At 43.7% G+C, this 26,213-nt stretch overlaps 1 protein-coding gene across 5 annotated transcripts in view; it reads right to left on the bottom strand.

Annotated features, from left to right (window-relative positions):
* Window positions 1-26,213, bottom strand: part of MYO18B (myosin XVIIIB) — a 1,573,426-nt gene that overhangs the window by 695,953 nt on the left and 851,260 nt on the right. The window lies entirely within an intron of this gene.

Below are 26,213 nucleotides of genomic sequence, written 5' to 3'. Positions count from 1 at the left end.
TCCACACCCTCCTGGACCAAGGACACTCCGCCGCTCTCATCCCACTCGACCTATCAGCATACTTCAACACCGTCTCCCACCGTACACTCATCGCCAGACTACACGACGCCGGCATACAAACAACAGCCCTAGACTGGATCCGATAATTCCTCACCGGAAGAAGCCAATGAATCAGACTGCCACCCTTCCTTTCTGACCCCACAATCATCACATGCAGAGTCCCACAGGGGTCGTCACTGAGCCCAACACTCTTCAATGTCTACATGGCCCCCCTTGCAGCCATCGTCTGACAATACGGCCTCAACATCGTATCCTACTCAGACGACACCCAGCCCATCCTCATCCTCACCAAAGACCCCGCCACCGCCAGACTCTGCTTCCAAAAAGGGATGCAGGAAGTAGCAATCTGGATGACCAACAGCTGCTTTAAGCTAAATGCAGAGAAGACAGAAGTCCTCTTCCTTGGAACCACCCCCTAAGCATGGGACAACACCTGGTGGCCGTCCGCCCTCGGAAGCCCAACGACCCCCTCAGGCCACACCAGAACCCTCGGCATCATACTTGACTCATCCCTCACCATGATCCGACAGGTCAACGCCATCACCACCAGCTGCTTCAACATCCTCCAAATCCTCCGCAAGACTTTCAAGTGGATCCCCCCTAAGTCAAGAAAGACAGTCACCCATGCACTCATCACCAGCAGACTGGACAATGGAAACGCACTCTACGCCAGCATCAACACGTCCCTACTCCGCAAACTCCAGATGATACAGAACACCGCCGTCAGACTCGTCCTCGATAACCCCCCGGCACGAACACATCAGCCCACACCTATGTAAGCTCCACTGGCTCTGCGTGGAGAAAAGAGTCACCTTTAAATCCTAATACACGCCTACAAATGCCTGCACAACACCGGACCAGAATACCTCAACAACAGAATCAACTTCCACGTACCCAAAAGGAACCTCTGACCTTCCAACCTCGCACTGGCCGAAACCCCACGCATCCACAAAGCAGGTGGAAGATCTTTCTCCCACATCGTGGCCAAAACATGGAATGAACTCCTGGCAGACATCAGGCCCGCCCCCTACGTGAGCACCTTCAGGAAGATTCTCAAGACCTGGGTCTTCAGCTGAATGGCTCTGCTGCCCTCCACACCCCCCTCCTCAGCGCCTTGAGACCCCCACGGGTGAGTAGTGCACTTTACAAACCCTGATTGATTGATTGATTGAATGCAGACCTCGCCTCTTGCAGTGCTCTCCTTGCCCGCCCAGGAATTGCATCATCTCTAACCTTTTACAGGAGTAGATTTGCATGTGTTTCTAGTGTGGAAAACTATCTGCAGGAGGCATTTGAGAATCCACAAACGTGCAAGAGTGTGGTATTCATCTACATTTGCATGTAACCCAAGCCGACAGCAATCCCAGTCCTTTGTCGCTGGAAATAGGGGAGGAGCGCTGCTGCAGCACTCCCAAAAGAATCATCCTGGAGTTAAAAAGATGAATGAGCAATAAAGATTCTTTCAATGTTTGTTTTTATCTTGTCGAATGTGTGCACGTTCCAAGACAGAGGTCAAATGTCAGCCTATAACTTCTGGCAAATTGTTGCTTATTCTTTTAATATGGAGGTTTGTGTAAATGGACTATGTGACAATCTTGCTGGTGTGAATGGAAAGGCTATAAAGTGTCATTTATCGGGAACTCACAACAATATTTCAATACCGGTAAATGATTCCTACAGTTATTTAAAAATATATCCGCAGTTAGAAAGGCACAAATGAAGTACTTTTTGTAATTCTGAATTGAAACAAACATTTTAATAGATTCAAATCAAGACACTTTACTTTGTGATGTGCAAATGACAGATATTTGCTGAAACTTGATTACCAAACATTATTATTTGTGCACTATATAGTTATATCAGTAAAACTGTATGCAAAATCAGTGACCAATTAAATAGAGAAGCGATGTCTGTAAGTTACAGTGTGCTGCCACACTGTATTTTACTAATATATTTGCAAAAGGATGCTCTTCAAAGTGAAATCACCTGTATCTTGCCGAGTGGGCATGGATAATGTGCTACAGTTATTTTAAGTGTCATGTTTGGATTTTACACAATCTAAATTTCACAATCTAAGTTTTTTAAACAAATCTATGGTATACTTCCGTTCCTAAGAGGCTTTGTGGACTTGGAATTGTTTTGATTTATTACATTGTCTCAGCTAATATTTGTATTTGTGTCCAAATGCTTTGATGTTATGCTGCGGAATATTGATCAAAATTTAGGAATCGTACGCCCAAAAATGAGAAGTAACTTGCAAAAACATAAGTCATCATAATGCGTTTGAACGGAATTGAATGATGCTTCGGTGGCATAACATATTGGTACAGGCATTGCAAAAGCTCTTCAGATTCAAAGTTACAATCATAGGTTTACTTAAGATTTTGAGTCCTGAACTGACATGTATTCTGCAGCCTTTTCTGCCATATCTAAATGTATCTTGAGATCAGCCCAAGTTCTCTGACGTCAGTCTGCCTGAGGAGGAATTCTTCTTAGAAACAGTTTTTATCTTTTCATATATGCGGCAATGAAAATAGAAATATACTTTGTTTTCTACAATCAAACAGCAATGTTGACATATCCATTCTAGCTTCACTTCCAAGGTCTGGCCATGCTGACCTCTTCTAATATAGGGTCTCTTCACTGCCCTCCTAGTTGACCATCAGTTGCATCTGCTTGAGATTCTTAATTCATAATAAAATGTGTTTAATGCTATATCCCTTATTCTGTTAGCTCATTTGTTTCTAGAAGAACAGTGAGGCTCTAACTGCAAATGAGCTGTTAGCCAAGAGAATTAAGGAAAACAGTAAGCACAGTAAATAACAAACATTGGCAAAGCCAATATATCTAGTTGTAAAATAGTCTAACAGCTTTAGTATATGCCTGAGTTGCCACAATAAAGCCAGACATATTGGCTGGGGTAATCCTTGTTTATTAGTGTATATGGAACACTCCAGTGGTCAAAATGCAAGCGCTGCTTAAAATATTAAAAAGCCTTGTGCAGTGAAAAAGAAAAATATATAGGATTCCTTTCTGTATAGATTGCATGTATTGCATCGATATTTTTAACCTGTGATCATTCTATGTACTTTAGGGTTGTTAAATTGCCCATCATGCATTGCAGTGCAAGCACTCCACAGGAGGTGGAATGATACACCAAAGAAGCAACAACATGAGGTAAGAGAAACGTATTGCTGTAGGCTGAGGAAAAGCCTACTATATGTGAATGTTAAAGAATTGATAATGTTAAAATCCCACAGCATGTGGAAAAATAGAGTGAAATGTTATAAATTATTTGACAAAAAATTGACAAAAATCCAATCAGTAGAAGTGGAGATATGCAATTTCAATGATTTAAAGTAAGTATGGTGCCGATAAGCACAGAGCACCAATTGCGGTTATCTAGTCATGCTAGACCAGGTTCACATCACAAATTCAGACCAACCATGATGGAGCACTGGCCGGATACGGGAACCATGCTAGTCCCTCTGAAAAGTTACCTTCTCAAAGTCTATTGCAAAGAGTTGAGTTTGTGGTGGAGGAGGCTGCATGGAGCAGGAAGAGCATTTTGAATGGTCGGCACTGTAGCGCAAAGAGCATTCGTCGTTGCCGCACAAAGATTCTGTCAGGCGTCATGGATGGTCGTTGCTGGAGCTTCGTGTTGGTGGTCACCCTGGGCTGTTTAGGCTAAGCGCGAAGTGTAGATCTTGTGTTACCAGTTGTCAGTGCCGATTGCTGTACTGCAGAGATTTGGGTTCACAGGAGCTTCGCATTGGCGGTCATTGAGGGCAGCAAGATCTTGGTGCGAACAGGCCAGTTTGCAGTCACGAATTGCCCACAAACTTTAGGATTTCTCAATTTCTTCACAGGAGGAGCTCAACTGATACCATCCAAGGGTCTAGGGCATGTGAGGCCCCTCTTTGGGGGTCAGGAACCTCACTCCTTCCCAGGCCAACAAGGCTCATACAGGTCCAGTGCAGCAGGTCAGCTAGGCAGGTGCAAGGAGGCATCTGGAGCTTGCTATGTTCCTGTAGCACTGCAAAGGGGCACAGTCAACTGACCTTTGGAGCCTGGGGTGAAGGAAGCAGGTCCAGTCTTCCTTCTCAGACATCAAGGAAGGCCTCAGGCAGCAGGGCAGTCCTCTGGCAGCAGAGCTGACCTTCCTCAGTAGTATCCACAGGTCCAGGAGAGTACAAAAGATTTTATCTGAGGGTCTACTTTTTATACAGGTGCCTGGTGTGAAGTTGGATAAATGTCTGGACTACCCCCATGTCTGGTTCTGGAATTTACTTCCTCCCTGCTCTGGTCCCAGAATGTCTGGGGACACAAAAGACTAGTGTGAAGTTCTTTGTGCGTATGCTGAGTCAGCTCCTTTAAAGTACAAGTGTGGAAGGTGACAGCTCCACCCCTCCCTTAAGGTCAGGTTACCCATCCTGCAAATGCCCAGTCCAGCCCAGTCCAGCTTTATGATACTCACTGGAAGGAATACACAAAGGCCAATTGCCAATTGCACCTAGTCATGTGACGCAGGATACGAGCTGCAGGCAACGAATGGTTAGGGGAATAAAATGTCAACTTTCTAAAAGAGGCATTTTCAGAACTGTGACTTAAAATTCAATCTTTACCATTAAGAGGATTTTAAATTAAAATTCCTTAGACATCAACAATTAAATTTCTACCTCTTCCCAAACAAACATTATCACTTTTTAAATGTGATAAGGTAACCAAATTGTATTCAAGGGAAGAGGTAAGCCTTGCATTAGTGAAAAACAAATTTGAGAGTATTTCGCTATCAGGACATGTAAAATGTAAAAGTACATGTTCTACTTTTTACATACAATGCACCCAGCCCTACGGGCTGTTTAGGGTCTACTCTATGGTGACATATGTATTAAAAGGAAGGTTTATGCCTGGTAAAAAGATTTACTTTGACAGGTCAAAAGGACAGCTTAAAACTGCACACAGGCTGCAGTGGCAGTCTTGAGACATGTTTAAAAGTGATATACCAGTGGATGGCACAATATGTGCTGCAGGTCCACTAGCAATATTCAATTTACAGGCCCGGGGTACATGTGGTTTCACTTTAGTAGTGCCAATTAGATGTAAGGCAACTTAACCAGTTTTAAAGGAGTGAGCACAAAGTCCGAAGAGCCAACTAAAACAGGTTCATAAAGTAAGAGGGCTGCAGGCAAAAGGTTTGGATGTAACTCTGCAGAGGGCCAAGTCCAATGGGTAACATTAGGTTTTTCAGACTGCTTCACATTCAAGCCAGATCTAAACCTTCACTGGCAAGCTAGGCCAAAAAACACAATTGTTATTGGTGCTCAAAAACAGTGCCAAACAATTATAGGGAAGGGAGATTTAAAGCTTTCTGAAAAAAGGATTGTGAAGATTACTTTCAGGGAGGACTATAGAAGACTTACAGAAGAGCAGTGCACAGAGGAGGGGGGAGGGAGTTTCACAATCACGAAATAAGCGGAACAAAGAATTTAAATTAGGAAGGGGCAATCAGAAAAAGTTACATACAAAATGAAATTTGAAAGCACAATGTGGAGAGTGAGAAGACATATAGAGCTGAGGGGGTGGAAAATTATAAGAGGGAATGGAATCAAAGTAAAGGGGAGAGTCACAGCCGCATCGATGCAGCGCATCTGGCTTTTCAATGCATCCATACTCAATGCCAACTCTTCATCGACACTGCACTGCAGTAAGGAACCGAGGCTGTGGGTCCGGAAACAAACGCATCACCTCCCCTGCCTAGCAATAAGGAACGGACGCATCACCTCCCTTGTCAGTAAGGAACTGATGCATCACCTCCCCTACCTAGCAGTAAGGAACTGGCGCATCATCTCCCCTGTCAGTAAGGAACTAACGCATCACTTCTCCTGTGTAGTGAGGAACCGACGCATCGCTTTGCTTTTCCAGGGCCTCACCTCCCCTGTGCCTCGTACCGTCTTTGATTTTTGATGCATCTAGGGTACCTTGTGCTAAAATGAACACATTCATTGATTTTTTTATGGACTAAACTTTTAAAAGTGATATCTTGAATTGAATGCGTTCGATTTTTGTCGTTTTGGTCTTTTTTTATTCAGATAAATATTGCCTATTTTTCGAAACTGGTGTGGACCTCTTTTGTAGTGTTTTCACTGTTACTGTGTGTGTATGTATAAATGCTTTACACATTGCCTCTGAGATAAGCCTGACTGCTTGTGCCAGGCTACAAAGGAAGTGAGCAAGAGTTATCTTAGCTGTGTGATGCTCTTACCCTGACTAAAGTGAGGGTCTCTAGTTGGCAGTGGTTTACACCCATTTCTAACAGCAATGATCTTAACAAAATAAAGGTCTTGATTTATAAGAGAAGGACTGATTACTAAGGCACCTCATAAAGAAAAGAAAAAGAGAGAGACGAATAAATAGCCCGAGAAACAGAGCATGTACTTTAGGAGACCTAGCCCAAGAACTTGAAAGAATATGTGCCATAGATGTCAATAGACGATAGAGTGAAGAACAACATTTTTATTACATTCATTATATTATTCCAAACAAATTGGTGTATTATTATTGCTGCTGTTGTTGTTGTTCTTCTTTTTATTATTATTTGTATTATGGCCCTTCCTCTGCCACTTTCAGGCTCTTTTGATCTGTGTTTTTAGGCTTGGTCCACTATTGACTGACATTTAAAAAAAAGCATTTGTATACATAACATTTGAAAGGCAAACACAAGGAAAAAGCATACATTTAGCTACATCAGAACAAAATTTGCTATTGAATCTCATTTTGCACATTTTCACAAGCGAAATGTTCTGTAAGTTACATTTCAAAAGTACATAAGGCCTTCAGAGAAGACTGAAAAGGCTCAAAAGTCTATATAAACATGTGAGTAGTCAATTACAATACATTTTACACATCTGCATTACAATCAGACAGGACCATCTCTTTACATTACAGCCTTAGGGCCTTATGTGGATGTTGGTGCAGGTTCCTACTTTCTACCGTTTGGACAGTTTTGCCATTTTTCTCTTCCTCCGTCTTTTCGATCTGTGTTGTTTTCCCTCTCTTGCATGCGGCAAATACATGGTTCAGGAAAATAAGTGCCAGCAACCACCGACTCAAATTAAGCTCTTGGTGTAAGTGCAATGACTAGAAGACTGGCTTTCACCTGCCATTTTCTTGTTAGTGTGCCTAAGAGCCTTGGATTTATTTTCTATATTGATCCTTACAAAGCTATTAGGTAAAGTGAATTCTAATTGAAACATTTCAACCATTAAAGCCTGTTATCAGTAATCCTTTATAATGAGTTTTTGTGCCGAACTGAACAGTTGTGAGGAAAAATCAGGGTTTAAATGGAACGGGTCAGACTGAACCTTGACTGAAGGGATGAGCTCGGAAAAAGGTCGGGACATCCTGCAGCACCTGCTGTCTCACACACTGCGACGGAGAGCCAAAAACAACTAACGTACTCATCACAATCCAAAACGCATTACTTTCCTATGTTCCTCATGCTGCAATAACAATTATTCTAAGACTGAGATAGCATCTGATAAAATGTATAAAACTGTATCGCTGTTAAATCCAGTGAAAGGTACATGCTGTCTGTGGGATGTATACATAGGTCTTGTGCCTTTCTGCGTGTAAACTGTTGCACTCGTTTTTTTAATTCATTGATTTTTGCTTGGCAGTCTCAGTTTTTAGGTCTCGCAAGGCGCTAGCAGCGCGCATGCGCTGCTAACGCCATGCGAGGGCCTTTTGTAATCAATACGGTTTGAGAAGGGGACTTTAAGCAACGCCCTTCTTTTTAATTGGCTTGCGTCAGCATTTATGTTAAACGCTGGCGCGTGATTGGCAATTGGGCTATTTTGTTACCGCCTTGTTCTCTTTTAGTATGGCCCATTTCAACTGCCCAACGCCATCTTTGTTACCGTGACGTATGAGGGCTTCTAATTGGGAATCTCTTTGCTTTCCGTTTCCCGTTCTGCGTTTACTGGCTTCTAATTGGCCTGTTAGAAACATTAGTAGTGGATGGCACAAAAGGTAGGCTTTTCTGCAGTGTGGGTACAGTATTCTGTTACGTTTCAGATCATAATGTTTAGTGACGTCTAAATTATTTCTATACGTTTGGTGTTTGTTGGGTTACGTTTTATGTACACACGTTCGACGCCTCGTCAGGGGTAGTAAGCGCTATATAAATGCAATTATAATACAATGAGCGGGAAAAAAGGCTGCATCCGTCTGCAGCGGGCATGCTAAACTAACAACTCACAGGTCCATCTGGCAAGCAACTAGAAGGACTGTGACACTGCTGTTTGTGCTCCTCGATTGGCGGAAGGAGGAGCTCTGCCCCCAGCGGTGGCTCATCATTTAGGAATCTGAAATAAATGTTTTTTGAAGCAGCTGAGGTCCTACTCACAGTCCTACTCACATTAGATTATGGAGGTATTTAAAGCTTTTCGGAAGCAAGGGCATTCTCATTGGAACTATTTGCATGTTGTCGCCATAATGCGCCCTCTGCTGGTGGCGCATCAGCAATGCGGCTGGCTTCACCGTTTGTACCTTTACACGGGAGGTCACGCAGGTAGAGACAGTCCCATGCCCCACCTCTGCTGCTGTTCTGGGAGGGGAGGGCGTGCAGGGATCTGTGTTCTTCTCAGTTCTGGGCGGTTTCTAAGGGTTTCTCCCCTCCACTTTCTGCCAGAGTTAGCAATAGTGTTGCATTCAACCCCAGTCCGGGGCGGGCTTGGCAAGCACCAGTATGTGCTTTCTTGGCAAGGTTTTATGTGGCCTGACATCTGTCGGGCCACGTTAAACCCGAGATAGAAGGCCGACGCTGACCCACGTCTTGTCATGACCGTGGGGGCGGGGTCTCACCTGATCTTGGCCTCTGTCCCCAGAGAAGGAGGCCCAGAGGAAAGCTGCTTATAGATAATACCAGTTAGTTGACTGTTTGTGATTGCATATCAGCAGTGCCCATGTAATTACCAAAAATAGCACAAGTCAGTCAGCTTTGGCTCCACAAGGGCCCCTTCCCTGGCCGGCCAGTCAGGCTTCTATTCCCCCGCACATATTTTTGCCTGTTAGTTCAACCGAGGGGTGCGCCTAACCGATACGAGCGAGGAGTGTGACGTCACCTCTTGCTTTGTACCTGGCACAGAACCCCTGCAGCTCGAGGGCCCGTGCTCTCCTGTAGGTCAAGTCTTGCCATGGCAAGGATTCTGCTATAAAAAAATTGTGTTCAGTCACCGTTCTGGAGTTTTACCGATTCCAAACAAGCTTATTTCAATGCTTACTGTGAGGAGACACTTGTGGGAGTATTATTTGTAGTCTGTTTATATTCTATCCTTTCTGCTTGAATGTTTACATTTTTTATAGCCGTAGTTAATTTGTTAGATACGTTTGGGTGCCTGTGTGGGCGCGCTTTATTAAAACCTATGTTTCGAATTATTTTACGATTGCACCTGTGTACTCTCCGAAGCAGCGTTCAGCAGCAGGCGTGGGCACATTAAACTTTTATTTTGATAGTTGCATTGCATTACTGTCCTTCAAACGGTTAGGCAATTTACTGAGAAAAGGAGACCGTGCCTGATAGTTCAGTAGGCGACTGTGGAACATGGTGAACTGCCCACAATGTGTGATCCTTGAGTAGATCATTTACTCTTCCCCTCACCCTATCAAATAATAACATTCCAAACACGTGAAACAGGCTGATGATGCGTATTAAGGGCATTGGATACGAATATGTGTGCGGACGGGTCTTTAGAATTCCAAGTCTTTTTAGGTTTTGTGCTGTAGACACTATTGAATCCTCGCCTAGCATAAATGCATTTTCAGAGACATTTAGTATATACTTATATGTGTATGTACTTTGTGGGCTCTGGAGAACAGCCCTAGGACTTGTCTGCTTCCGCTTAGGGACTTTTTTTTCTGTTCAACTGCCTCTATGTCTTAATAGAAAACGACCAGTAGAGGTCAGTAAAATACCAGAATTGCTTTCTGCTTGTTCAACTGCCTCTTTATAACTGTACTGATAGAAAACAACCAGCAGAGGTCAGTAAAATACCAGAATCACTTTAGCATTCTCTAGATTCCAGTCCATAGAAATAGACAACAGTGTTTCTTTCAAATCTTGTATTTTCAGTGATACGACCACCGAAGGCCCTGATTTTATATTAAACACAGAGCTTTGGACTATACCATTTCCAGCTGAAAGGCAATATTTCTCTCAATGTGTTCCCATACCTGGCGTGTCATGCAGTTTGGTGCTTAGTTTCCCTCCATGTTAAAGAACAGTAGATGCTTCAGCACCCAGGCTAATGTGCTGCATAGCTAAATACATATAACATCCCAAAGGCGAGACCGATTGCATTGCAAATGCTCGTTGATGTTTCTATGGGTTTAGAAGAGCATACATTTTGTCGTATGTTACCAGTACTCTCACGTCTTCTTTGTCAGCTAAACATTGGATTCTGTTTCAGTTTTTGTTGACATCTGTCTCCAGATACTAGCTGTAAGTACCTTATCCTAGCCTCCTATTGATTAACTTCTATTGAAACTCCTGCACTTGCACTTCTTAGAAGGAATAGAATTCCTTAAATTAAAGTGTTAATGCACATCATAGCAAGAACACTACGGCCCAACTTTACTAAAATTTGTGCTGGGATTGTACCATGTGACACAAACCCGGCACAACGTGTTGTAGTGGGATTTCCTTTAGAACATAAATTATAATGTGTGTTGGAAGGTTGCCTGGAGTAATGCAAAGTTGTGCTATTGGGTATTTTGCATCACTTTGCATCAATTGGGTATATCAGAGGTGGTACATGGGTGTTCCCATGCAGACATCCATGGAGTTTGAAGCAAATCCCTATCCATTAACATTGGTACCCAGGGATTTGCACCCAAATATAACACCTGATTGAGACATGCATAACAGTGGATCATCTTTTAAAAGTATTGTCTCCAGTACAAAACCGTGATAGAAGACAATAATCCTTGCATTATGGTGCAAGAAGGTGTGTACTGGTGCACGGTAGCCTACGGAGTGCCAATGTAAGGGGAAATAGAAATGGTAAACAGCCATTAGTATGCGAATTGTACTTCGCATACATTACAACGCAAGCGTAGCAACGCATGCACTGTAACAACACGTAGCTTTTACTATGCATGTTATTACATCGCATGCACTGTTACAAGTGTATACTCACGGTTGGCTGTGCCCGGAATTGGAGTGACGACCCCTCCATTGGATAGAGGCACTAACCAAAACCCGGCGCCCAGATGGCAGAGCACCCAAGGAGGCAGCGAGGCAGCGATGACGGCAGTGGGGCGGAGGCAGCCTCTGAATCTTCCCTGCGGCCTGTGTTTTCCCATTCGCAATACCCAAAACCTCTACTGGAGCCATGCAATCTTCTATTTCTATTCCTCAGTTATTCAGCAGCTTGTGTGAGCCATTTCATCTGGGAGTTTTGCGTCAGTGCTCCCGGATTTCTTCACTACCTTTGGGCACATTGTACATGCATGCAAATCCCCTGCGCCTGGACAACCGGTGAGCTGTGGGGCCTTGAGCGGCGTGGCTGGAGCAAGTAGGGGACAGGTGCCGGCGTCCGGGGCGGATCTGCAGGCTCCTGTGCTCTGGCTGGGGCCTTTTTGGGCACTTCTGCTGTCCTCACTGCCTTTGATTGAGAACGCTTGCAGCCGAGGACAAGGGACGTGCACCGAGGAAAGAGAGGTAAGAGGGGCTGTGTATTTTTAAAGGGTTCGTGTTTGAGGAGTAGTGTTTTTGGGTTTAGGGGAGTGTTGTGGGTCGTGCAGGGTAGTGTTTGTGTGTAGGGACTGGAGTGGGGGAAGGGGGAGCATTGTGCAGGAGTTAGTGTTTTAGGGGTTAGGGTAGTGTTGTGGTGTTTGTGTAGTGTAGTGCTGGGTAGTGTTGGAGTGTAGGGAGAGGACTAGGGGAAGGGTTAGGTTCGTGCAGGGGGTAATGTTTTACTGTTTAGAGTAGTGGTGTGGTGGTTTTGTAGTGTAGGGTAGTGTTTTAGTGTTTAGGTTAGTGTAGGGGGTCATACAGGGTAGGTGTTTGAGTATAGGGACTGGACTGTTGTTAGGGGTAGTGTCTGGAATAGGGGAAGGGGGAGGGTCATGCAGGGGTAGTGTTTTAGGGTTTAGGGTAGTTTTGTGGTGTTAGTGTAGTGTAGGGTAGTGTTTTATGGTTTAGGGTAGTGTCAGGGGGTCGTGCAGGATAGTGTTTCAGTGAAGGGAGCGGACTGGGGGTAGGGGCAGGGTCGTGTTTGGGGTAGTGTTTTAGGGTTTAGGGTAGTGTTGTAGTGTTTGTGTAGTATAGGGTAGTGTTTTAGGGTTTAGGGTAGTGTCGGAGTGTTGTGTAGGGTAGTGTTTCAGTGTAGGGACCGGACTGGGGGAAGGGGCAGGGTCGTGCAGGGGGTAGTGTTTTAGGGTTTAGGGTAGTGTTGTGGTGTTTGTGTAGTGTACGGTAGTGTTTTAGGGTTTAGGGTAGTGTCTGGGGTGTCGTACAGGGTAGTGTTTGAGTGTAGGGACTGGAAAGGGGGAAGGGGGAGGGCCGTGCAGGGATAGTGTTCTAGGGTTTAGGGTAGTGTTGTGGTGTTTGTGTAGTGCAGGGTAGTGTTTTAGGGTTGAGGGTAGTATTGGGAGGTCGTGCAGGGTAGTGTTTGCATGTAGGGACCGGATTGGGGGAAGGGGGAGGGTCGTGATGGGGGTAATGTTTGTTATGTAGGGTAGTGTATATGGATGTCGAAATTAGCGTAGTTTTGGGGGGTTATTTAAAAAGAAATGCTTTGTAAGAGTATGCAGGGTATTGGGATCCGTGGATAAGACATTTTATATGCATTTTAAAGCACTTGCGAAGTAATGGTATGCGTTATATAAAAATGCGTTGTAACGGCACTTGCGAACTAAAACCAACGTTGTAAAAGTATGCGTTGTTTTAGTTTGCGAAGTATCGACATATATTCAATAGAAACACCACAATATGTTAAAACACATGGTGCTATTCTTCTCTCTTCCTTTCATGCGAGGCAGCACAGCAGCTTTTATTACCATAATATCTTGCATGAATTTTTAGTGAATCTGCCCCTAAGTTTTTTTCTGGAGCAGCAACTGCACTTTACTTTTGGACAGAGCTGCTAGACTCCTATGATTGAGTTCCAGCACTTTACAGCGGCACGGCCATGCCTGTAAAGGTGCATCAACAGAACAATGATGGTACAATGGCCCTCTCCACTCACATCTTTCCATTCACTTCTTGTCCCTGTCTTCTTTCCAACTTCTCTTCACCTTTCCACACCATGGCGTCCTCTACAGATCGTTGTCCTGGCGTTAATGACCCTTTTCATTTCAGTGCCGATCAGAAAGCCGCATCTCACCCGAGCTGAGGGAACAGCTGCATGGCTGTGCCTCAGCACTTTTGCTCTGTGCCTCTGGATTCTCCTCTTTCTATTTACCCCCTGCCCCACTGCCGCTTATACCCGTATTGAGCATACCCATTCATAAAATGACCTGCATTTAGTAGAATATAAGTACATCTCCTTGACAAGCCGTGGCATCGGTCCTCGTGCAAAAGAGGGAATCTTCTTGCCATCTACCAGAGGCGCAACTAGAGCCAAATTTCGGGGGGGGGGGGGGGGGGGCTAAGAAAAAATTCGGGGGGGGCTGAGTCTTTTAAGCCATAGGCAGAGTGGAGCTGCAGGGGCTCTTAGAAGGGGTGAAACAACAGCGTGGCCTCATTAACATGCAAATGGTCTTTTAAAGGCCTGTGAAGTGCTCGGGTGCGGCTGTGTGGGCGCCGGGAAGCTGTCTCATCCCGGGCTGCCACACGCGACAGGGGGGCCTGAAGCCCTGTGAGTCCAATGGGTGTTGCGCGCCTGCCATCTACCCCCACCGCCCTTAGACCCACGGTGCCACTCAATCAGTAGAACTAATGAAAGCTATGCCCCTTTTGATAAACTAATATCTGTAATTAAGGTAGTTTAGGAGGTATGTGAACCTGTGACATAGATCTGTGTAAACCCTAAAACAGCGCATGTTCCAATCCCATTAAGCCAGCTAAGGTTTTGAATGTACTTTAATGTCCTCAGAGCAGAGACATATAATCCAGAAAATGCTTGCCAATTAGCTACTAAGTGATAATATCTGGTACAGCATTTGGTACTTGCATGGCTGATGTAGCAAGTGCTATATACAAATAAGTTATTGCTAACATTTTTATTTTTTATTTTCAAATCAGGTCATTCTGTTCCTATCTTGCATTTTGTAGTATCTAATGTAACTTTATTTTAGTTATTTGTAGAGAGCTAAAAGCCACAGAAAAAGCTACCTATAATAACTATAATAAAAATAATATGCGGGACAGACTCCAGCCGTTATCAAGAGGGAAGGGAAAAGGGGGAAGTAGGAAAGAACAGGAAAGAGATAAAAAGGCTTCGAGAGATGTTTTAACGAAATACAGACGTCCTAGGGTTTGGTGTGATATGGGGTTAAAAGTAAGAACAGTTAGCTGTCAAAACTATTATCAGGAAAGGTTTGTCTTATAATGATTGTTGAATGCATTGGAGTAATATATGTGGCATCTGAACCAATGGGTATATAACATGATATGTACATATTGCTAGTCAGCAGTGTATTTTAATTCAGTGCATCACTGCAGGTCCCAATAAGCTACAAGCTATGACCGCTTCTTGACATTTCACAATGTCAATCAGATATGGGATGATATGAACAAAATCTATTGCAGGGGTTCTCTCTAGCATTCATCCCTTTACCTATGCCTGATCAGGACAATAAACTTTAAACACAATATCTCGGAATCGAAAACCAAGTGCAGAACCAGCTAAGTGGACTATGAAAAGAAGAAATACCATAAAAGGTCATGCAGAGCTGCTCAAAGCTAACATTTTATGGAAAATCATAAATTGGGTTCCTGTCTCTCACACTGCTTCATCCATCACAGTGCTAAGTGCTGCATCCTATAACACGTTAAACACACCTCAGTGAGGATATGGAAACACTCCTTACACAGGATCAAAACAAAGGCCAAAGACTTCCAACCACACATTATTCATGGTGTACCCTGATACAATGGAGTCAAGCCTTTTCTGTGCCTCACATAGGGGTAGAAAGTACTTTATAAACATTACAATACAATTCGGTATAATATATGAAAGACAGAATTTTTAGCATCTTTGAACCTATTCAAGGGTGTTAGAGTAGCATTGTACATTTTTTGAAAATTATGAACCTCATAGGAATGTAACATCACTTACAAGTTTGCTGAGTGTTACCTGAATGAATGAATGAATGAAAACTTATAGAGAGCGCATATGCCCGTAGGAATTTTGGCGCTGGTAAAACTGAGAGGGCATTTGGCCGCTTTAAAATAAAACCTAGTGGAGCTAACTGGAATATCATCTGAACTATGTATTTGAAAACAGCCAAGTTTTAAGTAATTTCTGAAAGATGGGCAAGCTATTTTGGGTTTTCAGGTGCATAGGTAGCCAATTCCATAGTTTTGCAGTGGAGAAGATGAAAGTTCTTTGTCCTCAGGTTTATTTTTTGATTTATGGTACCACTAGGTTGAGTGAATGGGTAGAACAGAGTGCTCTTGTTGGAGCATACCGCTGAAACCTATTTTTTTGTCATTTAGGGCAACAGTCATAAAGGGCCTTGTGCACAATACACAGGGTGTTGAAGATGATTTGCTTTTTTACTGGTAGCCAGTGTAAATTGGGTAATGCATGAGATATGTGTTGAAACTTTAGGACTCCTTATAAAAGATGGGCAGCCCCATTCTGAAGAACTTTCAGTTTGTTAAGCAATCTTAGTAATATTGATATACAGCACATTACAATAGTCAATTTTAGATAAGACTAGAGCAACCTTCATGGAGATCCAAGAAAATACAGGGACACATTTGTTTAGCATTTTTAAGGTGTAGACATGGTTGATTTGGTCCCCAAATGTCAGCTTGTTGTCAAAAATTACTCAAAGGTCTTTAACCTTTTTGGAGGGAGGTGGGGACATTCCGGAGTCACAAGGCCACCAAGTTGGGGTCCAAATGATGTGTCATTTCCGAACAACAAAACCTCAGGTTTACTAGAATTCATTTGGATACCATTTTTTTTATCCAATAAGCTACCTCTAATAGACAGTCATGAAAGCTACTGGCTACCTCTGCGTGGTATCTTGAAATGGATATTACAATCTGAGTTTCATCTGCATATGACACAAGGGAGAACCCAAAAGAGCGGATTAATCTGGCTAGAGTTGTCACGTAAATATTAAAAAGTGTAGGACTCAGTGATTAGCCCTGCAAACTCCACAGGGGAGTGAAAAAGGTTTTGAAAAATGATCACCCAGCACAACTGACAGTTCTCTATCTGCAAGAAAGGAACTGAAAAGTGTCACGGCAGAGTAATTTATCACTATACTCTCTAGACTGGATATCAACCTTGAATGATACACAGTGTCAAATTCGACTGTCAAATCTACAAGAATGAGTGCTGCCTTGCCACCATTGTCCACCATTGTTCTAAAACCTTGTGTGGCAACAAGCCAAGATCGAAATCCAAATTGCAAAATATAGTGCTCCCAATTAAGGAGCGGGAGGGAGGGTCGCTGGTAGGCACACTGCTAGAACATTGAACCCACAAGATGGTGTCTCTGGATTGGCACCAGGACAAGAAAAAGTATGGCGCTCCGATCCTCGTGATACCCCAGTTTTGTTCCCTCAAGTAAAAAATATTGCACAGTTCCCCATATAAAATACCCTGCTAAAAAGTACTAAAATCACCCGGCTAAGAAAATATTCACACTGTTAAAACATTGCCAGCACTCTAAGCATTCTAAACGGTGATCTGTTAAAATGTAAGACACATCAAATTTGCAGTTGGTTTCTGTTCTTTTTTGTGTTGCAATTTTTTATTGTATTAAAGAGTCATAAAAATATACATCAGGAAGAGTCAGCAATAGCCAGTAACATTAATAATGTGAAAACCTGAAAGACAATTACATCTTAGAAATACAAAAAAGTAAATAGAGAATGGGGGGGGGGGGTGACGAGGAGAGTTGGGGATAGGGAAAAGCTACTTGTCCTATCAGTGGGGTATGCGAGGGTGGAGCGGGTGGGCTGAGTGATCACGCGTTTCCTATTCTTTAAGGTGCCCGCCCTCTTTTGATGGCACTGATTTTCATAGGTGGGAGAATATAGAACCCGGATGATCCACAGTTCGCCATCCCCCGTGGATAGGGTGTCACCAACAATCTGGCCAATACCCCCCAAGGCAAGACCGCTTTCCCAGTACAACTTCGGGAGTATCCCTGGTGGCAACTGGCCCTTGTCCAGAGATCGAAGGGAGTATGTCCCTGGGAGGGGAAACATGCACATAGCTTGACACGGGAGGGTGATGATGTTGGGTTTGTGGCTGTATTCGTCTAGAGGTTTAGAAGGACATTTGCACAATGTAGATGATGGTATGCGTGTATGGTGGGAGGGAGCGGTCCGTGATGGAAGGTGATGGAAGGTATCCTGCTCCTCTCTGTCCTCTATTCTTGGTGAGGGGGCTCAAATTTGCCAGAGTAGGGGCGGACTACCAAGGGGGGGGGGATTATGGGAAAGGGTGACATGGGTTGTGATATTGTCCGATTGTCCGGTAGTGTCGTTGGGTCCCATACAAATTCCTGGGTGTAAACAGGGGACCATTGATCAAAGGTCTGCAGGGCAATTCCCTTGCGGTGCTGTGCAGCGCTGCATAGTGGTGCGGGACCAGGGGGGAGGTGGGGGAAGGGGGTGGGGAAAGAGGAGGGTCAGGAGGGAGAGGTCGGGTAAATAGAGGGAGGGAAGGAATAAGGAGGAGTCTGGAGTTGGATCCACAGAATAAGTGCGAGTACCGATTGAAAGTATGAGAGGAGAGGAGAGGAGAGGAGAGGAGAGGAGAGGAGAGGAGAGGAGAGGAGAGGAGAGAGGAGATGACGGGACAGTCAAAGAGATATAGTAGGTGGGGGGTGAATGTAGGTTTTAGGTGTATAGTCTACATAAGGTGTTCTTGGGCGAGCGGAAGGGGGGAAAGGGAGTCTGTTAGACCTGGCATCCTTGGTGTGGTTTTCCCTGGATTTTTGCCTCTACCTCCTGTGTTTTTGATGCTGTGCTCGATTTTGATTTTGCTGGCTTTTATGCTTTAGGCACTTTGCCACTGCTGATCAGTGTGAAAGTGCAAGTGCTCCCTGTGTAAATTGATATTGTGATTGGTTCTCCCTGATTGGCATATTTGTTTTAGCAGTAAGTCCCTAGTAAAGTGTACTGAGCGGGCCAGGCCTGGTAACTCAAATGCTTGCAGCACTGATTGTGCCACCCACTTGAGTAGCCCTTAAAAGAGGTCTCAGGCCTGCCACTACAGTGCCTGTGTGCAGTTTGTTAACTGCCATGTTGACTTGGTAAGTGCACCCACTTGCCAGGCCCTCCCCTTCCCTCTCCTTGCACATTGGACACCCCTATGTTAGGCCCAAGGTACCCCCCTGGGCAGGGTGAAGTGTATGTGAAAAGTAGGACATGTACTGGTGTGTGTAACATGTCCTGACAATGAAATACTGCCTATTTCGTTCCACTATTGAAAGGCTATCTTGCCTGTAGGACAGAATGGGGAATGATTTGTAACATTTTACAAGCATATCTTCCCATAGGAGTAAGATACGAAAATGGAGTTTGGTAGCCCTAAACTCAGGATTTAACAACACATCTTTTAGTAAAGATGGTTTTTAAATTGTCTGTTTGAAAATACCACTTTTAGAAAGTGGCTATTTTCTTGTTCAACCTTCCTGTGTGCCTCCAGGAGTCTGGATGTGTCAGCACTAGTCTGAATAGGCCTGATCTGCATTTGGAGTGGGTGGAGGAGTAGCACCTATACCTGAATAGGGCTGTGCTTGCCTTCCACAATGCTGGCTCCGCCCCCCCATGGTGTGTCTGGAGTGAAGGCTCACACTGACAAAGGAGGTAGTTGTGCACTTTCAGAGTGCCCCCCAGAACTGGTTTGATCTGGGCTCAGAGCCCCTTACACAAAGAGAACAAATACTTTTGGGGATATAAGTATTCAACCTAAAACCCCTGAACTTTAGATCAATCCTGGAATTCAAGAGGATACTTTGCAAGGAGAAGAGCTGGAGAGACTGAAGAGAAGTACTGTCCTTGCTATGTGTCTGGGGTTGGCTTGCAGTTGCTGTTTCTGCCAAGGAAAGGAGAAAGACTTTGCTGTGTGCTGTGTCCCCTGCTTGAAGGAGATCTCCAAGGGCCTGGAGTGAGCTGGACTCCTGTTCAGAAGTCTCAGGGTCACAAAGACTTCACCCCCAGCTCCCCTGAACGCTGCTGTTGTGAGTTCTGACCTGCCTTGAGAGGACGGTGTCTGTTTTGGGCCTCTGGATGTTGTTGGTGCTGTTTGAGAGCTCGAAGAGAGAAGAAACTCAAAGAACTACAGAAATCGACGCATCGCCCTTCTTGCGGCTGTTTTTCTGACGCATCTTCACGGCGCAAGAAGAATTTCCACGCACCGCCGTGCCGCTGCGAAAACCGTCACAGCGCCTGTCATTGCTGCAAGTATCGACGCATCGAAGGATCGCGGCTGAAGAGGACCGACGCAGCACCGCACAACACGGCCACATTGATCACCGACGCAGCTCGAAGATCTACGCATCGTACCTGTGCGGCACGCTTTCCTGATGCATCACCTGGGGACCGGCACGAAGAATCGACGCATCACTCCCCATACAGACCAGACTCAATGCAACTCGTCCTCTGCATGTCGCAGAACTGTCACATCACCTCCCCAAAGTCTCAGGAGTGTCGCATCTCTTAGTTTTCCGACTCTGGCTTTGGAACTTTGACGCATTTGCAGGTACTTTGGTGAAAAGTCACGCATCCATGGTTTTCTATGATACAAGTTCCTGAAACCTTTTGAAAGTCTTATTTTTAATTGTGTATGTTGGATTTTTGTCATTTTGATCTTGTTTAGTTTAGATAAAGATATTTTATTTTTCTAAACTGGTGTGGTGTCCTTTTGTGGTGTTTTCACTGTGTTACTGTGAGTGTTGGTACAAATACTTTACACATTGCCTTTGGGATAAGCCTGTCTGCTCATGCCAAGCTACTGAGGGGGTGAGCAGGGGTTATCTAAAGTGTGTATCCCTCTTACCCTGACTAGAAGCAAGGGTCCCTACTTGGACAAAGGTACCTACCTCTGCCAACTAGAGACCCCCATTTCTAATAGGGGGAAAGGGGGGAAAGTGAAAGTTTGTGTCTCAATGAGAGCACTGCAGAGGGAAGAGGGCCGAGGAAGGCGGCGACCTCGATACTTCAAGATACATTGTATACTGCAGACCTGTATACTGCAGATCACAGGTTGGCTATGAGGGGTAATGCAGGCGAGGGTGTGTGGTGGGCGAGAGGGAGGGGATCTGTGTCCCTTGCTGTATGGTTGGCCCCAGTGCTCTCCTCTGCATGCAGGAAAGGTGCCCATAGCTGCAAAACTGTTCAGATTGGTCCTGTAGACTGTAGATGACTCATGCTTGTGAGGCGATGTTGATCATGGTCACTAACCAAGCCTCGAGTGATGCTGGTATCGGCGACCTCCTTTGTCGTAATGTACATATTTTAGCTGTAGCAAGCGCCATGAGAAAGAGGTTGTGTTGTGTCTTGGATAACTCTGGCGAGTGCCGCCGGTCCTGTAGGAGAATGGTGGGGGGATAAGTTGGTTTCTGTTTTTAAAAATGCTATTAGGCTGTGTAATAACCAGCTCTACTGCGCATACTGAATAAAATATAGTGTTCCCAATTAACGAGACTCAAGGAGCATCACTGGTGGGCTCACTGCTAGAGTGCTGACCCCACAAGATGGTGTCTCTGCAGTGGCACCAGGACAAGTAAAAGTTTGGTGCTCCGGTCGTCGTGAGGCCCCTGTTTCATTCCCTCAAGTAACAAACATTGTACAATTGCCAAATAAAGCATTGTACTAAAAAGTTTTTTAAGTATTCACCCAGTTAAAAAAATATTCACAATAATAAAACATTGGCAACACTCTTAACAACGATCTGTTAAAACGTAAAATGTAAGGCACATCAAATTCAATTTGCAGTTGGTTTCTATTTTTAAAAAATCTTATTAGACAGTGTAATTACCGGCTCTCACAAAAAGCAGCAGTTTCAAATCCTATAATTGAGGTGAACTATGGCATACCCATGTCTTATTTCCCATAATTCCTGAATTTATTGACTGCCTCCAAAGGGGAGCTCAGAAACGTAGCTGCTCAAAGTAAATTTCTTTATAGTCAATTGGTCTCTTTGGGAGGACATTGTTTGAAAAAAAAACACAGTGTGCTGCTTAATAATTCCCCATGGCTTATTCAGCATAGTTTGAATACAAGATAATCAATACAGAAACTTGAAGTCAGCTGTTCATTGTTAGCAGAACATTCAAAAGTGTGGCTGTAAATACCCTGAGTGGTGAGAACAAAAAATACATAATTTCATAAATGAACAAGTCCACTGACCTTTATTGACTTTCCTCTATCCTGCCTTTGTGAACCTTTTTTTATCAGTACTGTTTCTATCACCAAACACATTTATGATTAAGCCTAGGAGAAACCATGCTGGCATAATCCTATGTAATGTCGGTAATTTTTTGTTCTGCTTATGATGTCAAATGCCTCCGTTTACGCCATTACGCCACAGCCGCGGCCCGTGGAGGGAGTTCCGTGGGGCGGTAAGGCGGGGCGGGGGAGGGACAGGGTGGGGGGTTCTAAAAACCGGAATATGGATAATTGCAGGTAAGCAAACAATTAAATAAATAAAACGAAGTTCGTAGCGCGCGCTACAAAATTTGTTTTATTTATTTAATTGTTTACTTACCTGCAATTATCCATATTCCGGTTTTTAGAACCCCCCACCCTGTCCCTCCCCCGCCCCGCCTTACCGCCCCACGGAACTCCCTCCACGGGCCACGGCTGACTGCACCACGTCGACTAAATAAGGTTTGTTCAGGAAAAAACCTATCATGGAAACACAAGAAAAAGGTTAGAATGGTTTCCCTAATTTGAGCGAATGTTGTACGCTCTGTTTTTTTGTCACTGTATGCAAAGTATTGAGCAAGATTAACTTGCAGATAAACTTTAACTCGAAAGCAATCGTGGCACAAATTTATTAGTGCAGGATAAAAAAATATTTGGGAAGTGTGATAGAGACTGAGATTACTGACCATACAGCTGCAACTTCCTCTTTTCATTCTGAAGACTTGTCCCTGTTCTTTGTTGATTCCTTGCTTATTTGGGATTTGGAGAATGGAAGGTAAACATCACTCATTTCTGTTGCATCATCCACCCATATATAAATTGCATTGTATAGGGAAATCAAGTAAATTCAGTTCAGTACTTTACAAAATATGTTTTGGATGGGCAGATGTTTGTGCGAGGACAGCCCCTACCATTTTCTTCTATTTTGTTTTATTTTGTATTTTTTTTCTTCACGACCTATAATCTATATTAGGGGATGCAGGGCAGGCCTATGTGGGCATTAAGGAACAAGAATGTATGGGTAATAGGCATTTTGGGAGGTGGAGAACTTTTTCTGTAGTGAGAGCTACTTCTGATCACTGAAAATCATAGTGCACTACTGAAGGCTAAGCAACTTGTGCATTGTTACCAGACACCCCCATTCCCATCTTCATTAACTTTAAGACTAATGACCATAGAGCCAGATACTGTAGTTTGAAAAACATACTTTGACTAGGGGCACTATGACAGGGCTGCCAAGTGTGTCAGTGAGAGTGTAGTTTTTAAGGATGTATGAACATGTTTGCATATGGATGGGATATATGTGTATTGGTGACTGAGAGCCTGTGTCATATGTAATTGTGGCACAGGACATATCTTTTGCCATATGTGGCACTGTTAAATGTATAACACAAACAAACAACCATTATTTTAAAAATGGGAGAAATTTAAAGTGCAGGAAAATGTTCTGCAAAAATGTTCATATTATGAAGAGTTAACTTTGCTTATATGGATTCCATAAAACTCATCGTTTAAATGTTATCCTGTTTCCAGGTGTCACATTTGCAAACAGCAGTCATCGTGCTTGCAGAGGCCTGTAAACATGTTGCTCTATTTATTATAACCATTTGTTTAAATGGGAGGAATTTAAGTGATGAAATATGCTTCATAACACATGTAATTGAATTTATTGAAAGTCGAGAAAAACCTTAAGACCTAATGCTCCATTGAAATAGTTTCTTCAGTTTAAATTTCTTCCATTTAAAAAATGACTGTCTTTTTCTGTTAGAAATATGGCACAGTGTCTACTGGCCACTGGGAGCAAGAGGCTTGCTGTTTTTAAATGTGACACTTTAAAATAGGAGAAACTGTAAATGAAAAGATAACTTAATCATTAAGGTAACTTTTCACTTCAATTTTGTCCTATTTAAAAGCATTCAGAAAACATCATTTTTTCGCATGCTCCAATTTTGTGTTGACTAGGAGTTTTATTTATGAGCTAAATACCTCAGTGCTTCAGTTATTCACCTCTGTGCCCCAGTCTGGGTCATAAATCTGACTGAGCATATCTCCTTATCAGCCCTTGCAATCTGCAGGCTGATGATAATAATGTAAAAAAAACAAGCCTTCCCTTAACTTTAACACCTTGACCGCGGCGGTGCTGGTGATTTATGGAGTGGGAGGGGTTCGGACGACCTCCGGCTGTCCTCCGCACACACCTACTGTGACGGGGACCGTCCAACATATGGAAGGGGTTAAAAGGAAAATGTGACCTTGTGCTTATTTAAAAACGAACTCAAAGCTAAGAGCTACTCTGAAGGTGTCTGCAAGCTACTGGGAGCTCATGATCAACTGGTTGGAAACACCTGTTTTAGATCTTATGGCACATCCAAGAGGTTCATTCACCCAACTCTCCATGCACGCTCAACCCAAGCTGATCATAGTTGCTTAAAAAACAATCATACTTCCCATTCCTTATCAGATTTTGACTCTTTCTCTGTCATTTTGTTTATTGCCTATTTCTCTTTTTTCCTCACTTGATTTCGAAATGTTATAATTTAATTCCTTGGTTTTAATAGTTTGTTTGTGCTGCTCAAATACCTAACACAAGTTTCTCTGGGAAAAAGCCAAAGCTACTACGACTAAGCCCATGTTCTCTCATTGAAACTCTGTTCTGATCTTGCACTGATCTTGGGAGAGGATGTAGCCTTACGGCTAGAGCGGTCGATGTCGAAGCTGGGGAACTGGGTTCAAGTCTCGGCAACAACGCTCAGCATTCTGTGATTCTGGGCAAATCATGTAATCTCCCCGTGCCTAACAAAAATGAATGTGTCCTCATTTAATGAAACTGGTGCTATGTAAAGCGCTCTGATACCTGACATCATCGGGTCTACTTCGTGCTATATAAAACTCTTAAAAGAAAAAAAGTACCTTGTTACTAACTGGCTGGGACCATTCGCTCAAACTAAAATTAAATAATCTTACAATTAAGCTCCTTTATGCTGGGTAACAGCAAAACCTGTTATCCCTTCGTAGGAACTGTACCTAGATTCCATATCTTTAAAACATTAGAAATGCGGTAAACATCTTTATTAAGTATGATGAGTCCTATTTGAAAAGCTCAAACATATCACCCTTTAATGGTTTCGAGGCGCTGGGGGCTGTCGCGGCGATTAAGTGAGCTATTGCCCAGAGCCACATGATGCTGAGCTGAGCTTCCGCCGGAGATCAAACTGTGAGCCCCGCACTCCGGAGTCAGCTGCTCGGTATACTGTATAATGATATACTTCATCAGTCATTTCTTGCATAGATAAATGCCTGGGGTATGTGACAGAGTGAAGCTCTATGTTTATAAACAGAGTCCCATGATGTATTAGTACCACGGGTGGCAGGTGCTTCTTCAAAGGAGCCATCACAGTAGTGAGACGAAGCATCACTGGATTCACCGCACTGAGTTTATTGGTTTTGCAAACACAGACAGTGAACAGTACTCCTGCATGGGATTACGCTGAAAGCACTTACATCAGGGCTGGGATCATTCTGTTCCAAAGCCGGGCATGATTATGTCATTTTACCATTATCTTGTCTGAGATAGATAAGAAAAAGCCCTCTTCTTAGTCCTCTCAGAGGCCTAGTCGCGAGAAGGACTTATTAAAGAAATGTGATGGCTCATGTCCTCTTTCCTCTGAATTATAGCTGTGAGCTGAATGCTGCACTGCAGAATCTTATTTAATATTCCCTGAGAAATGTCTCTTTGAAGTCTGCTTCTGAGAGCACTATACAGAATAAATTATCTCGGCATTAAAAGGTGTCCAGATAACACAGACGTTATTGGATTTTCCTCCAATTTTTATATATCTCATCTGAAATTGCAGCCTCAAAGACATTTCCAGTTATACCGGCCGCCAGAAACATGCTTTATGTTGCTTGTTATTGGTTCCTTTAAGCTGTGCATATACGAGCACGGAGAAATTGTTAGCAGAACAGATTAAAATATATGATTCAATGTCAATTTATGCAACATACCGTTTTCAGGATTATCTGAACCTATGCGATTAAAAAATTAAACAGACCGGAAAAAAAATTATGATCCATTTAAGAAGTGGAATAAGGCATAGAATTCCAGTTTTGTAATATTTTAAAGGCGATGGGGAGGTGTGGGGCAGGCTTCTGCCTACCTGCTGGCTTGTATTCTAAAAGAGATGCTTGAGAGGAGCTTTGTGAGGTCAGTAAGGGGAGATCCCTGCCTTTCATCTATCAAGGAAATATTGCAGATATGGACGATGACTCCTGCAGTCTCCAAAGATTGAAGGGTTGCGACCAAGAATCGCCCATATCGATTTGCAAAGTGGAAGCTAATCATGAGGCACAGCCTTCGCTGTATGACTCACACCTGCCGGCATTAGAAGGAAAAGGCAGCCATAGTGTGGACTGCTGCATGCTCTTCGTGATGTCCCATTCCGATTGTGCCATCCTTTGGGCCTGGCTACAGGCACCATTAGTTGTCGGCTAGAGCCCATGTCATCACTACACAAAAATACACAACGTCAGAACGTCCTGCTCCTAGGATCATTTCAGTAGCTACTTACCTCGGGGTTAGGATCTA

The sequence above is a fragment of the Triturus cristatus genome, chromosome 11, assembly GCF_964204655.1.
Source record: "Triturus cristatus chromosome 11, aTriCri1.1, whole genome shotgun sequence".
Taxonomy (NCBI): Eukaryota; Metazoa; Chordata; class Amphibia; order Caudata; family Salamandridae; genus Triturus; species Triturus cristatus.
Note: the sequence above shows the minus strand (reverse complement) of the source record. Positions and strands in the feature narration are given on the sequence as shown.